At 33.8% G+C, this 10,227-nt stretch overlaps 1 pseudogene; it reads left to right on the forward strand.

Annotated features, from left to right (window-relative positions):
* The first annotated feature begins 3,923 nt into the window (after positions 1 to 3,923).
* LOC149142302 (putative mitochondrial adenine nucleotide transporter BTL3) lies at positions 3,924 to 4,695 on the forward strand (annotated as a pseudogene).
* The last annotated feature ends 5,532 nt before the right edge of the window (positions 4,696 to 10,227 follow it).

Raw genomic sequence — 10,227 nt, forward strand, 5'->3', positions numbered from 1 at the left:
ATTCCTCTACAAGAAAACAACCTTTCTTCTCTCTTGTACTGAATTTAGGGTTTGACTGTATATCTTCGAGAAATGTACAAGGTTTCAAGCCCTGTCATTTTGATTATGAAGATAAAAAAAAAAATTAAAAAAATTAAAAAAAAAAAAATATATATATATATATATATATATATATATATATATATCATTGGCTAGAATATTCCTTTCGTGTGCTCGATATGAAAAATAATGTAAAGGGATGTGTACCCTTGAGAGGTTTCAAGGGTTTTCATGTTGATGTCGTGGCCTGGTTTGAGCAGTATCTTCTAGCAAGCTCTCTTATCAATAGAAAATACCTCCTTCCTCATGCCCTTGTTATGAAGGTAAGTATTATTGTTTTTCCACAAGGAATTCTCTCGGGTAATGGTATATGTTAAAATCATTCTATGAATCATTACTTTTGTGTTGATGCATTTATTCTTCATGTCGATGTGAGTGTGCAAAAAATGAATATTGAGTCTGATTTGATGAAATTTTCTTCAAGGGAATCTTTTTATTTTAGCTCGCTATCTCTATCCCTTGCATCCTACCCTATTTGTTGAATTTATTATACCATGAATTGTTTTAAATTCCCTAGAATCCCATTTGCCTAGCCTAACTTGTAATTAGATATAGGGTAATGATCTCTTATTTTTGGAATATGAAACTAATGAATTCTAACCCATCTTTCTTTTGATTTTTAATTCTAAGCAGTTGAAGAGGAGGATTTTACAATCTGATTATCCATGAAATATCTCCATGTGGCAGCCTCGTGTAGACTCTAGTATTGAACTTCTTCCCTGGTATCTCTTACATGATCCTGCTTTCTTGGAAAGGAAAGTATGAATTGGTTTTTGTGGGGAACTCCAATCTATTTGTAAGGTCTATATCTATAACCTAAACTATGTTTCTAGTATGGTCCTGAATATTTCATTGTGTGCTTTCATGGTCCACCTATCAATTGAGATGTGTTGTAGGAGTAGGGCATGAGGGAAAACCTAAGTCAGGAAATATTTTAGTTTTTATCAAACAAGATACATCCTCAACTCTTGCCCCTAAAATAATTCAGGATCCCTCTTTCTCCCTAACACAATGAACACCTTAATAAATTATGCTAAAATGCATGCAAAATAAAATTAATTAAATAAAGAGTGAGGTGATGCAAGAAACTTTGTAAGGGTGCCAAATAGGCCTACTGAAAGTGAAGGAATGCTTGTGATTTCTTGAGTGACTTTGTTGAGGTACTAAAACAACTCGTTGGCAATGGAGCAACACCATAAACTCACTTTAAATTTCTTAATATAATAATCCCTTTGTCATGTTCTATGTATAATTGTGAAAGACTAACATGTGTGAATTCTTGATGTAGTGTTTAAAGACTAACAGGGCCTAAGTATGGAGACAAATGAACGACATATTTATAAATGGTCAAGAAAGTCAAGCGATACCCATGGTATTTAATTCAATACTTCCTTTATTTTAGTTTAAGATTCAAAATAAGGCAGAGATGTTGGATTCTACTACTAGTTTGCCAATTGTTATAGCTACTACAACAACACCAAAAACCTTTAGCCTATATATCTAAATTTTGGGTTCCCTTGTGCTTTTCTAGGTCTTAACGAGTGTCCATGTGGCTTGAACTAGTCAAAATCCCTTAATAAATTCACCGTCATTGAATGTACAATTGTTGTATGTTCATGAGGCACATCGCTTGTGCTTTCCTATCTTACTTCATCCTCATCATTAGGGTTTATGGCATTTGCATTCATTCATTTTGAAAAGGATCTTGCAACATTGTTCCTCCATGTTTATTTACTCAGGTGAAAAATATTTTTTTTATATACTAATGTGTTCCTTTTGTATGTGTGGGATTTAGATGAAGTTGTAATCATGCTAGGAGGTTTAATACCACTAGGAGTAGTTCATAATGCGAACATATACTATCATGTCAATAGGGTTATAAGATGCATCATGATTCATCTATGGTTAAATTTTGGCATAGTGTTGCAAGAATCAACCTAGCTTCACCCACACCTTAGTTTACATGATATAGTGGGCTTTACCTTAGGCCTTGAAAAACTTGTATTTTCCACCTTAGTCAAAATTCATAATCACAACTTGTAGTGCTAGTCTATCTTGCCTCTAGAAATCGGCTTTGCAACTTACATTGTAAAGAACACCTCATTAATCCGCAATTTCCAAGTCTAGTTCCTATTCACTTGTCTACAGCCATCTGTAGATGTGATTTGCGACCAAGATCGTCCTCATTGCATGTGATAATGCCAAGTCACACTTTTAAATTGTGACCCCCTTCACATGCTACTATCACCTTTTATATCATTGGTTGGAATCTAATCAATCAAACCACCCTCCTCATGAGTACCTATATCTCCTTAATACACAAATCCTCTTGATCCTCTCTACACCCAACCTTGACATACTCTATCTATTTTTATTGTACCCCTATGCAAACACCTTATTTTCTTCTCAATTTTTAGACTTAGCCATGTGGCTTTGAAACCTACACCCACCATTCCTTTGCCAAGGGTTTCTACCATTAATTTACCCATTTTACCATTATAAATTTAATTTATTTTTATTTTTATTTCCACATCAAATGACCCTGAATGATATTGCATAATTAAGTTATGATTTTGTGGCTTGAAGCGGTGTAGATTCGTTTTAGAGGAATTATGTTTATTTTTTGGTTTAATTCCTATGATGCATTGATGGAATCAGTGTGGAGTCATATCAATACATTTTATTAGTAATTTGAAGACATGTTCCTCTCATTTAATCTTATGATTCACAAGGAAATAAGTTGCTTCCATAAATGTTAATCATGCATACTTAACATTGCAAAGAATCCCTCTTCCCATAGAAAATCACCATTCTGAATGACACTTAGATTCACTGTGATCAATAGATACGACTAACAAATATAATGAACTTCCTCCCTCTACTAGTCAAAAGTTGCAATATTAGATCTCAGTGACACTAGAGACCAGAATCACGACTAGCAATAAATATATCCACCATTCAAATCGCAAACCACATTTGTAGTTTCTAATGAAGTTATGAATTTAAACTGCAAGTTTTCTCTCCCTCCTTCTTGGATTTCCAGTCACATTTCTAAAGTTACAATTTGAGAATGTTAATCGTATGGGTGACTCACATTGTTAATAGGATTTGTTACTAAGATTGCAAATCAAATATGTGATTGGACTAAACACCTTCCCCTCTCATGGTCGCAAATCACATTTACATGTCTTAGTCACACTATATCCTAAATTTGTGACCTGCACTAGATCATCAAAACTCAACTTATACTAGAGATAAAACTTATGACTTAGACTTTAAATGGGATCTGTGACTTAGATTGTGGATTATATTTGTGATTAGCGTACGAGTTCCTAATCCTTAATTCGTAGATCACACTTTTAATGCACAATGAAACTATAACCTAAAAATGTGACTTGTGCTAAGTATTAGAACTGCGACTACACTAAAATATTGGTCTTCCTCATCACATTATCCCTTATATTTACACACCTTCTTGCTATCAATTGCATCGCAATCACTTGATCTTGTCTTTAATATACCAATGGGTAAAAACAATGGTTATACCTTTTCATTTTTAGCTCAGCCCACTTCACTCTCTGGCATGTTCATACTTCTCATATCAATACTTTTTGCTATGTAAAAGTGAACCACAATACCTAACTGCAAATATCATGGGAATGATTAAGTGTATATCTTTCATTGTGCAACTAGAGGTTTCTCAGCAATTCGTACAGTGAGTTCCTTTGGTAGAGAACGGAGGGAAATGTTAAAAAAATTTAAGTAGGTTCATTCTTATCAAAAAAGTCGAATTAAATTGGGATCAATGAAATATGTCCAAAATCATGGTGTATGTCTCATTGATGGGCCTGCACAGTGTTCGTGGGAGAAAACTAAAATTGGGTGGATTTCCAATTGGAACCATGGTATCTTTTATCGATTATCCTTTCGTGTTAACACACTAGGTGATTTTCATGGGATGATTGATGCAATTGATCAAATCAATTATGTGAAAATAATTGATTAGAAAGAAAAGTTTATAGTTGGGGTTGTCTCAGGAGTCACAGCTACTATGTTATGTATTTTCATGGACACTATTATAACTAGATTGATTGTGCTACAAGGTGAAGCTCCTAGTGGTGTGGTTGGATGTTTTCAGCATATGGTTCGTATTGAAGCCTATTTTTCTCTTTACAAAGGTCTCATGCCAAGTATTTTGAACATGACCCCAGTAAGTGCAGTCCTTTATGGTGTTTAAGACATTTTGAAAGCAAAATATGTAATTTCACCCAAGGTTCAAGAACAATTGAGACAACCCATTCGTGTTGAAAGAGGGAGACAACAAACATTGAAAGTAGATATCAATACTGGAGATAAAAATTGCAATATGAACTAGATAGATTATATTGATCACGATTGTGTTATATGGAGCAATTTTGCGTTCTTATAACATACCCTTTGGAAGTGGTGAAAATACATTTTCAGCTACAATGAACTACATGTCTGAGTTTGATAGCAACATTTAATTACATAGTAAGGAAACATGGAGCAGAATGGGTAGAACAATTAAAACTTGAGGTTCTTTGTTGGAATGCACAAAGAAGTCACACCACTTAAAATATTTATTGAAAAATTAGGAAGTAATTGACTATCCCAATTAAATTTACAAATTGGAAAAAATTTCAGTAAGCATCTCAATCCAACTATGTTGAATTAGTGAAGGTAAATGATTGTCTTACAAAATACTCTATATGGAAAATAACACAATATGAATTGCAAGAAGAAATTATTGCCACTACTTGATAGCTTCAATGGCCTAATATCAATGTTTTTCATATTGCATGGTTACATTTGCTATGGCTATGATTTCACTGTGACCAGTATTTGTGCAAAGACCAGGCTTCTCACCTACTATGCATATTTGAAAATCTCAATTTTGGTTAACATAGTGCTCCTAGGACTGGAAACCACATGGGCATATGCGATGTCAGGATCATATTTATACAATGCAACATTGTTAAGTTGATGTTATTGAGGCTTTCAATATATCAAAATGGGTAAGCCCAAACAAAACTATTCCAGTAAATGCTACCAAGGTGCAGTTGATTATTTCAAGTAATGAACATCCATGGCTAAAATTGCAAACAAAATCCTGAATATTTACTTAGCTCTACATCACTGGTGGCCCTAGCAATCAAAGGCATAACCTTATAACTTGGTTGGATGATTGGTTCTATGAAAATACGAAAAAATATAGTTGATACATATTATGTAATGGTTGGGGTTAATTGCCACAAGATGGGTCCATATAGTTTCCCAAGGTCTTGTGTCAACTAAGTTGTGGAGTGTTGGTATTGGTATTAAGATTAATCTACTTGATGTGGGTGTAGTAGCAAGCAAAAAAAAGTACAACTAATGAATTTCATGACCATGTTCATCATCCCATGCAAGTATTCATGACTTTGGAACAACATAAAAAATAAGTACTCTAGGATTTCCAATAACCATCTTTATTTCCCTCATAACTTCTCTTCTATCATAGTGTAAATACTTCTTATCAAAATTCATTAGGCATTAGATAGTTATGAGGATGTTCAAGAGTCATGAGGGTATGTGAAAGGTTGCCTCATTTCTATAAATACACCCTCATGCCTCATTTACAGGGGACTTTGAGCTCTTAAGCTAGGTTAGGATTAGAGAGATATATTTTACTTAAGGAGATAGAAGCATTCATCTCTTGGTAGATAGTAGGGTGAGCTTTAGTGAGGCTAGGGTTTTTCTTTGAATATGGTATGAGAAACCCTTGTTCCACTACTAGATTTTTATGGACTTGCTTGACTTGGACATTGAATTTACAGTATCAATAATGAGAAGTTATTCTTTCAGCATTGATTCTCATTCATATTCATAGTGGTTGTATTGGCTATCCGGTACTTCCATTGTTTTTGTATGTGTGCTTTCTTTCCGGAAATATGTTTATGAACTAATTCATAGTTGTTTCACTTGTGTTTTCTTTCGAATCTCTGCTCATTTATTCCACGTTAATGCTAGTAACTTATTATGAACTATTTTGCAGTTAAACTCTAACACTCTCTTAATTGTATGTCTTAGATCATTTTAGCTAATTGACTTCTCTTTGAGATGTATTTCTTCTTATTATTTTATTTCCTTATTCTTGTACATCACTTTGTGAGTTTTTCAATCATGCGTTAACCTCGTCCCCATTTTTGGGGCATTTCATTCTTTCCCTCACTCTAACACCTCTACATCTACCATCTAGGAGTAAAACATACATAGTGGAAGTCGGGTGAACATAACGGATGGGGATCCTATCCTAAACGATGTGAGGTTTGATTAGGACTTCACACCCAAGATACCCACTAATTGTTGTCGAGAAAATTTCCCCCATCAATAGGTTCTATGGTCGAATCTCAAATCTTGGGACCATCATATGACTATATATTGCATATGATAATGTTCTAGAAAAAGGAAATGAGAAGTCGAAAGCATAATGAATTGACATGGTATGGATTGAATTTTTGTATACATTGAGCCGGTATGTTCTTTAATATGTTTTGTTTCAGATACAGAAGCACAAAAATATATGAGTCTTAAGATTGTCTAAAGTTTTACGATGATGGATTATTGGATATGGTTCATACAGTTCATTGACATAGCCTTGGTTTGAATGGTGGCCAAGGTGAATTTTTTTTCCATTAGAAATCATAACCATACTTCAATGAAACCTTGTGATGCATCGTTACGGATTTTAAAGTTATATTTGGTGTTGTGACCTATATTAATATGGTTGAGTTTATTCTTAATGAACGTGAAGTATTGTTATCATATTTGGTGTAATTGGCATGATTTCAAGTCAATAAAGTTCTTATTCAATGTGGTTGATGCTGGTGATTCGATGAACACCCTATTTTGATCCAGTGTGATTCATTGTCATTGGTTGGAGAAACCATGTAATCAAAGACCATACTGACTAGTTGAGTTGGTATGCCATGTGAGTGGCATGTTGGCATGGTCACCATAATTGATTATGATTTTGGCACATTCACTTGGCTATCTGAATGGAATAAGGACTATCCATGAGAGTGGTCCACATCCTTGGATCCATTGGAGTTATAACATACACAATAATATGAATTCGGGAGGATGACATAACAAGTCCCAATGTGTATTAGATTTGTTTATGGTCAATGATTGTAAGTCGAGGTCATAGGTTCAATTCGTGATCAGGTCAAAAGGTTTGGACTATTTTGTATTTAATTTTATTTTGTTGTTAAATAATTTAGTTTTGTCTAATTCTTAAGCAACCAACTATGTGCATTTTATCATGCTAGCACCAAAAAAGACTCATTTTATAGAAGTGTGCCCAGAAAGAGGAAAATTGTAGAACATTTAATTTAATATATAGTATTGGATGGTTTTCATGAGTTTCTAGGGTCAATATTGGTCCAAATTGAAATTCAAAGGAAGCGTGATGACCAAGGTGTAATGGTGGATGCTTCTGGAGCCTTGGAGAGTCTTTTTGACAAATATTTGACGATCAAAATATCTATTGTATGTTTTGAAGGTCTATGAGTAGGTTGTAGTATTTTTGGATACACGATGAAAATAGGGTTCGAGAAGAGGTTTGAGTGACCAAATTGGTGAATTAGTTGAAATAAAGTGTGGAAAACAACATGACAACTAGTAGTAGTGTTTTATATGATAGTTTTTTAATAGTGATTGACATTGGATTGTAGTGACAATGGTTGCAGGTGTTGCAGTGATAGTGATTGCATATTATGAAATTTTTTTTAGTGATATAGGTTGAGAGTGATCACAGGTTTTGGTTGCATATTTTGGCTTTACTTATGATTTAGTGATTATAAATGATGACATTGGATCTAGTTTGAAAATTATATGAAATAGAGGTCCACAAGGAGTTGAAGAAGGAGGTGGTTTATTCCACTGAGGTTGGAGCCTTCTCATCATCAAGGTTTGTGCCTCAATCATATTGTACACTACAATTTGTAGTTGCTTGCATTCTTTTGAGGTTGGTACCTCAATCAGGTTATAGCCTACCGCAAGTGGAAGCTTGCATATCTTGGGGATGGTTGTCTCAAATAGGTTGTAGCTTGCAAATATATGTAATGAATTGAAGATAAAGAATAAAAATATATGTGGTTTTCTCCCATATGGGTTTGCACGTAAAATATTGTGTCTCTTATGATGTGATGCCTTCTTGATACGTTATTGATACAATCGTAGCTTGATGATACATTTTTCTAGTTTATGATATGATGCTTATGGTTATGATTTATTATTATATGATTGTGTTATTATGAAAAGTTGTGAACTAGTAAAATTGATCTCACATTGATTCACTCCCCTTATCAGTGTGGCCTTTGGGCCAACAAGTGCTATTAGAGTAGGTCAACTTCAAGAACAATTAATTTTTGGAAGATGGATCCAAGGAATCTTGGCCACATGCACTAATGCAACATCTGTTATGCTCCTAGAATTTGAGTTGGATGAGGCTAAAAGAAAAAATGAAATATTGACAAAGAAACTTAATGAAGTTAAGAAATAGTTGGGGGAAATAGAAAAGCAACTAGAAGAGAAGAGTGGCATATTTTCCCGTCTCAAGGAAGATGTAGATGAAACATGACAATCAACTAACGAAATTCAGGAAGATGTTCAGACCAAAATAAGTAGCGAAAGGAAATCCTATAGATACTGCATATTCTTTTATGGTTTTTTTTCTATTATATGCATTCATTCATAAGGAAGTTGGTTGTAATTAAGGGAGAAATTATTTACAAAGTCCTATTTAATGCTTTATATGTCATAAATTTGGACACAAGGATATGGATTGTAAACTAAATCAAAGAAGGGAAAGGAGTTCCTTCAAAGTATGGAAAGAGAAGGAAGACAAGTGTGGTCTCATATTATATACCCAGAAGCAAGAGAACAAATGGTATATCAATAGTGGTTGCTCAAGACACATGATGGGGTATCAAAGTAAGTTTATTAACATCAGGGAAATAGATGGAGGTAAAGTGAATTTTGGAAACAATGCATCTGCATATACTAAGGGAAAAGGAACGCTCAACATTGACAATAGAATAACCAAAGCCCGGGATGTGTTGTATATAGAAAAGTTGAAGCATAATTTCTTGAGTATCAATCAGATGTGTGATCACGGCTTTGATGTAATATTCAACTCCAAAATATGTGAAATAACGAATGTGAATACTGGTAAGTTGGTAGGAAGAGCTATGAGAATAGATGGAAACATATATATACTATATCAATCAAACATTGAAAATGTTGTGTTGGAAAAATGGATGAAAACCCATTGTAGCATAAAATATTAGGACATATCAGTTCAAAAACCCGTTGAAACTCATAAGAACACAAGCTATCAGATATATTCCTAGGATTTATAAACCTCAGAATGAAGTTTACAAAGCAATTCAACTTTGGAAGCAAACTATATTCTTGTTTGAAGAAAAAGAGTATTCAACATCTCGACCAATGTAAATTATTCACACAGATCTATGCAGAACAGTTAAAAGGTGAGAGATATTTTATTTTGTTTGTTGATGATTTTATAAGAATAACATGGTTAGATTTCTTAAACATATATATGAAGCCTTTGAAAATTTTAAGAATTTCAAGGCTCTTGTAGAAAATGAAAAGGACTTGAAGATTAATTGCTTAAGGACAGATAGAGGAGGAGAATTTATCTCCCATGAATCAATCAATTCTACAAACATCATGGCATTAGAAGACACTTCATTATCAAAAGGAAACCTTAGAAAATTGGTGTGTCTGAAAGAAAAAATAGAATAGTTCAAGATATGGCAAGAAATCATCTTTTTAAAGCCCAACCTCCAGATCAATTCTAGGGAGAAGTAATAAATCCAGGTGTGTATACTTTTAATACTTTGAATAGGGCTCTATTCAAAACTAAAATCTTTAAAACCCTTTATGAGCTATGGAAAGGAATACCAACCATTGTTAAACATTTCAAAGTATTTGGAAGCAAGTTTTACATAAAGGTGAACGAAGAAAAATTTGGGAAATTTGAAGCCAGGGTCTATGAAGGTATCTTTCTAGGATAGGACTATTGAAGCAAGGGTCATGGAT

This window comes from Pinus tabuliformis, chromosome X (genome assembly GCF_031772625.1).
Source record: "Pinus tabuliformis cultivar Carrire ecotype Pingquan chromosome X, CPIR1, whole genome shotgun sequence".
Lineage (NCBI taxonomy): Eukaryota > Viridiplantae > Streptophyta > Pinopsida > Pinales > Pinaceae > Pinus > Pinus tabuliformis.